This window comes from Colossoma macropomum, unplaced genomic scaffold (genome assembly GCF_904425465.1).
Source record: "Colossoma macropomum unplaced genomic scaffold, Colossoma_macropomum, whole genome shotgun sequence".
In the NCBI taxonomy this organism is placed as follows: domain Eukaryota; kingdom Metazoa; phylum Chordata; class Actinopteri; order Characiformes; family Serrasalmidae; genus Colossoma; species Colossoma macropomum.
Window position 1 is genome coordinate 2,576,283 of NW_023494785.1, and position 6,254 is coordinate 2,582,536.

The window sequence follows — 6,254 nt, forward strand, 5'->3', positions numbered from 1 at the left end:
ACATGACAAAATGTAGGGTTCAGTCAGCAGAGGTTCTTAAAAAAAGGTCATCCATCCTGAGTTTTGTATTTCTTGATTTTAGCGTAAAGGAGATTTTAAGCCTTTTATAAAGGTGTCGTGTTAGGCTACATAACAGGAGATCATGGTACAAATTGATGAAGAATGTAATATTTCTAAAAGTGTCCCACTTCAGCAAAATTCACCCAAAATAAAATATATTTATAATTTATCATTCTGATATCAGCTGGACTGGAATGTAAAATAAATCGGTCAGTGTTTGAAACAGCCTCGTTTCAGTGATCGTATACATTTTGATACGTGTATTTTCATGTTTTTAAGCTGGAAAGGTTCAAACTGGTTCAAACAGCAGAGAATTGTCCTGAATTAACTGTACTTGCATTAATTTAAGAGTCTTTTAGTGACTGTAGTAACTAAACCCCTCAGTCTGTTACCTGTAATGTTTGCACTCATGTAGTTTTTGGCTGGATTATTCATAAATGGCAAGTTTGAATAGAATGTATGTTTAATTAGTAGCAGAGATCAGTAGGTTGTGTGTATAAAAATGATTAATCTGGCTGAAATTCTTTTTAAAGTATCTTGCAAAAACCATGATGTGTTAGGTTGTGCCTCGCTGACCCCTACACAGTCCACTGGTGTTTTCAGGCCTATTCTAACACAGAGAGCTGAATGAAACCAGAGCTGGTTGACAGTTAAACATACTGCACTCGTGACTGTCTCTGTCAATGTGATCAGTCCACTGTGACGCTTAATCCACAACAATAGAGCAGCTCATCTGTGCAGCTACGTCTGAGGAGGAGGAGGAGGAGGAGGAGGAGGTGTGAACAGGGCAGAAAAATGCTGTGTCATATGTGAAAAAACAGCCGTGACGGATTACGTGATAAAAATAACCCTTGGCTGGGAGTGACGGTACAGTGAGAGGATCGGATAACTCAAAAAACCTGTTCATCAGGAAAAATACTTACATTCCAGATTCCAAAACAAACAAATCAAACTGAACAGACAAACAGTAGATATGGATGATAGAGGATAACACTGAGACAAACATTAAACAGTACAATTTCAAAGGAGACAACTGTAGTTCAAACAGACATTGAAATACATGAGGACAGTTTACAAATTGTTTTAGTAACTGTCAAATTGCAGGATGAGAAGGTCATACATCAATTCTATGCAGAAACACTGCCGAGGTCTCTGGGCCCGAGTTCATCTCAGATGGTGCAAAAGATGGGGGAAATGTGTGCTGCGGTCAGATGAGTCCACATTTCAGTTTGTTTTTGTGGAAAAATGGATGTCGAATTCTCCATGATAAAAAGACAAAAGGGAGCATCCAGACTTTTATCGGCGAAAGGTGCAAAAGCCAACATCTGTCATGGCATCGGTGACCTGCATTTGTATGAAGGTACCACTGACACTGAGGCATATACTAGGATTTTAGAGAGACATATGCTGCCATCAAGGCCTTTTCCTGGGAAATCTATGGTTATTTCAGCAAGACAATGCCAAGCCTCATTCTTCAACAGTGTGGCTTCGTAGACACAGAGTGTGTGTGCTTGACTGGCCTGCCTGCAGTCCAGATACTATTGAAAATGTATTGTGCATCATTAAGAGGAGAATCAGAGAATGATGACCATGGACCGCTGAACCCTTCAGTCTTGTATCAAGCAAACATTCTACGTGCAAAAGTGCAACAATTAGTATCCTCAGTTCCCAAAAGATTAAAAAGTCTGATTAAAATGTAATGTAACACAGTGGTAAACATGCCTCTGTCCCAGCTTGTGTTGCAGTTATCAATTTCTAATTTGGTTTATATTTACAAAATATGATTAAGTTGGTCAGTGAAAACACTGGAAATCTTTTCTTTATACTTTTGTCAGTTAAATAAAGGTTCAATTAACAACAACAAATCACAGATTCTTGTTTTTATTGCATTTTAAGAAATATCCCAACTTTTCCAGAAATGGGGTTTGAAAACCTAATGCAATTCATAATGTGACTCATTATTTTAACTAGAAAATTAAAATTAAATTTAAATTTATATAATTATGTATAGTAAACTGAATGTATAGTCAAACCACAATGATAACTCTAATTTTCTAAAGGCTAATTGACATCTGAGAGGTTCGCAGTTTCAGACTCTGAGGTGTGAGCCCAAATCTAGTCACTGGGCTGTGAGTTTGAGTCAAGTCTTGAGTTTCTAGGGTGCAAGCCCAAGTTGAGTCACTGGGGTGCGAGTCTGAGTCAAGTCTTGAGCTTCTCTAATGCTACATAACATTGACATAACCAATCAAACAATATGACATCTGTCATGACAATTATTGGTAGCAGTAACTCGACACTGTAATATTACAGAAGAAAACCTGTCATAACAACTTATGACAGCATATGACATCTGCCCTGCCATTATGGCACGCTTATGTCAATGTTATGTAGCAGGGGTCAAGTAGTGTTACCACATCGTTCAAATGCAACTGAACCTAAAGTTGAATGTAGTCATTGTATTCAGTGTAACCCTAAACCTAAACCTATTACCCAAAACTAACTTCAACCCAAAACCTAAACATAATCCTAATGACTGAACACTGTTGATACCCCACCTGCCAAACATGGATTTGAACCCCATCTCCAATGAACAAAGCTGCAAAATTTCCCATTACACTATCAAATTGCTTTGAATCAGTGAGTTATAACAGTATTTAAGGGTTCAACAGTAACTCTGGCAGCACTGCTGTGTCTGATCCACTCGTACCAGCGCAACACACACTAACACACCACCACCACGTCAGTGTTACTGCAGTGCTGAGAATGATCCACCACCCAAATAGTACCTGCTCTGTGAGGGTCCATGGGGGTCCTGACCACTGAAGAACAGGGTAAAAGGGGGCTAACAAAGTATCAGAGAAACAGATGGACTACAGTCTGTAACTGTAGAACTACAAAGTGCACCTATATAGTAAGTGGAGCTGATAAGATGGACAATGAGTGCAGAAACAAGGAGGTGGAGTGTTGGGAGTGTTTGCTAGTGTGTATTTTTGTGCGTCACATCTTTTCAGACTAATGTGTAAAACACAGAGCGGATCTGCAGATGCTAAAATGACTGTATATTCACTATAAAGTAGCTATATTAAACATCTGGTTTGGTGCTGACTTATTTGCAGTAAGCCTTTTTGGTTTTAAGAGTAGTAAGGGGTTTGTGTTTCTCATGACCATCGTGTGATTCTATTAACATGTGTCATCAGGCAGTCAGTACTGCACCAGAGGGGGGAATAAAGAAGAACCATAAAGCTATTAGCGTTTTACCGACCCACAAGCTGAAGACTGAGCCTCATCTCACTGAAACAGTTCTTGAAGAATACCATATAAAACAATTATCATACACAACAAACAAGAGGGCAGTTGTGCAGTCTGGGGGCAAAAGGGACACAGGCTCAAGCCCCCCAAACCTCGGGTCTATCTGTGCACATGTCAGACGGCCACACCGCGCAAACTTCAAGCACATTAAAATGAATACATCTCTAATTTAGGTAAGCTTCTCTAGGCTGCTAATTACTTTAAAACGCTGTAGTAAAATCACTGTGTTTATGATGTGACACCCTAAATTTTTGAAATGATCATTTTATAATGTCTTTAATATAATCCAGTTTGATTGGATATCCAATCAGATGATGATGACTACCCGTTTAGAATGCTAAAGTAAATTAGCATAATGTTTGATATGCGCATAAAGGAATAAAAAGGGGTTAAATTGGGATTTCAGAGGTGGAGGAGATCTGTTTTTCCACTGGTGTCAAGAGTTTAGGAACAATATCAGAAAAATAAAAAAAGAGCTCTCCTTAATATGTCTGTTGTTTCTCCTACATCAGTGGTCATCATGTCTTTAGGGACAACCAGAGAGTCCACATTTTTGCTTTTTCCCTTTGTTGAGTTGGAGCAAAGAATCTGGGGGTCCCTGAGTGTCCTGTTTGACAACCACTGATCTAGACAACAATGGCTGTGTTTACATGCAAAGATTTTTGCCAATCCGATTGAATATATTCCAATTACAGATTTGGACTGAGGTGTTTATATGCACATGCTATTAAACAGTCCGATGGAAAATCTTCGTTTACATGCTCACTATAAGTAATCCGACGCAAAATGATGCGCATGCGTGGAGAACCACTTAGAGTAAACGTTACCAGCGATCATCACGTGAGGTCCAGTCCGAGTGAGATGAGTTTTTAGTTGGATGTATACTATTCCGATTGAGCTATTAGTCGGATTATTAACAGATTATTAGGCTGCATGTAAACGTGGCTAATGAGATCAGATGAAAAGACTTCAGCTGTTTCTCCTGAATAAAAAGCCCAGTAATCTCACACATCTCCTCCTGAGTTTTAGTACAGATCTCAATAAAATCACTCGTTGTGCTCAGATTTGAAGATAATAACGATCATTTTTATCTGCAACTGAACTGAAGACAGGAACTCAACCAAAGCCCTCTTAGTTCTGATACTGTGAGTAATGATTATTGTTTTTATTTTAGTAATTTAATCTTAATATTTAACTATTATACATGTTTATGGGCCAGAAGTATCTTGTTTATTTTTTGTCTGATGCTATTTCTCCTAAGAAATTTTAGGAGAATCACCATTAAGTCTCCTGAGCCATGAAAGAGCAACATTTGAGCAATAAAATTTTCCTCTGGTGAAGCCCCAGAATCAGAGAAACACCTACATTATATTACTGGGGTCAGTGTTAACACGTTAATAAAGTATTAATTATCAATTATTAATGCCACTGATTTTCCTAGTTTGACCTTGAACCTTGAACCAACCATAGTTCCACCCTGAAGCTTAGCTGCTCACTCGCTGTTGCAATGACTCTGCAACTGTAGCCATCTCGTTAAAATACAGCTTTCAAATGGCAAGTTCTACTGAAGGCTTCCTTAATAAAACTTATTTCCAGATGTAGCATTTACAAGCAAAACACAGGGTTGATGCTGCAGTATCAGTGATATCAGTAGCATTAGCACTAAAGGACGTCTTCAGCAGACTACGCTGGACAGTGCTCACCTATGGATAAATCAACAAGCAGCAAACTAATAAAAGCAACAGCAAAGTGCAGCCCCAGTTTCCCGTGAGAGCCTCCACTGTAACAAGAATCCACAAGCTGTATGAACAAGTATGAAATGTGAAGCTGAGCCACTGACTGTATATATGATATATATAACATATACAGTCATGTCCTCTACAGAGAACACACTTCTGCACATTTTAATACACAATTACTGTTTATTTACCGAATGTTACACACTGGAAATAAAAACGTGAACTGTGGTTTGTGCAAAAGTATTAGCATCTTTTTGATTTTATGTTTTATTTTTATTCAATATGTTAAACTCTGCAAAAAAATATATATATTGTGCACAAATACTTGCATAAAAATGTCATATTTAAGCATGTTCTCTGTAGAGGATGTGTAACTTATTTGACACTTAAAAAGTGAACAAAACGTGTAATTGACCAGGGTGTTCACAAACTTTTGTATACGACTGTACACTGATTGGCTGGAACACGCAGCCATCATTGCTCTGACTGGACGTCGGTGAGGAAAATCAGAAACTGTGTTCATCTCATTTTCAAGTTCACACAGTCTTCATGTGATTTTCATTATTATATTCAGGTTTGTGCGATACAATGAATGTTATGATATTACGGAAAATAATACACACATTGTGTGTATTTTTCTGCTCATATAGCTATAATGAAATGCACTTCGAAAAGCTTTCATTACTGTAAAATATCAGCAAACAAGACAAACAAGATTAGTCATATAAAAGTACATTAAATAATCACAATTAATCACAATTTATTATTTTATATGAACCATGATGAAAGAACCAATAGAAATGTTTTAATATAGTATTTATTTATTTATTTAATTATTTTTACCAGTGATGATGCTCTGTAATGATTATCACGATTGTTTTGTTTGATGCAGTAAATAGTTTTCCGTAACACTTTCTATGAATGTCACCATTGTAAGCATCTATAAACACATTCATAGCATGTTATAATGCATTCATAACACATTATAAACATAGCTATAAATATTTATAAAAATGCATTACACATTATAGTCATGCTTATTATGCATTATGAATTGTTAACATAATACATTATAAGTACTGTTCATAACAAATTATAAGAGCTCATAAGTTGTATTTGTCCGCTCTAAGTAAAGTGAAGCGTACT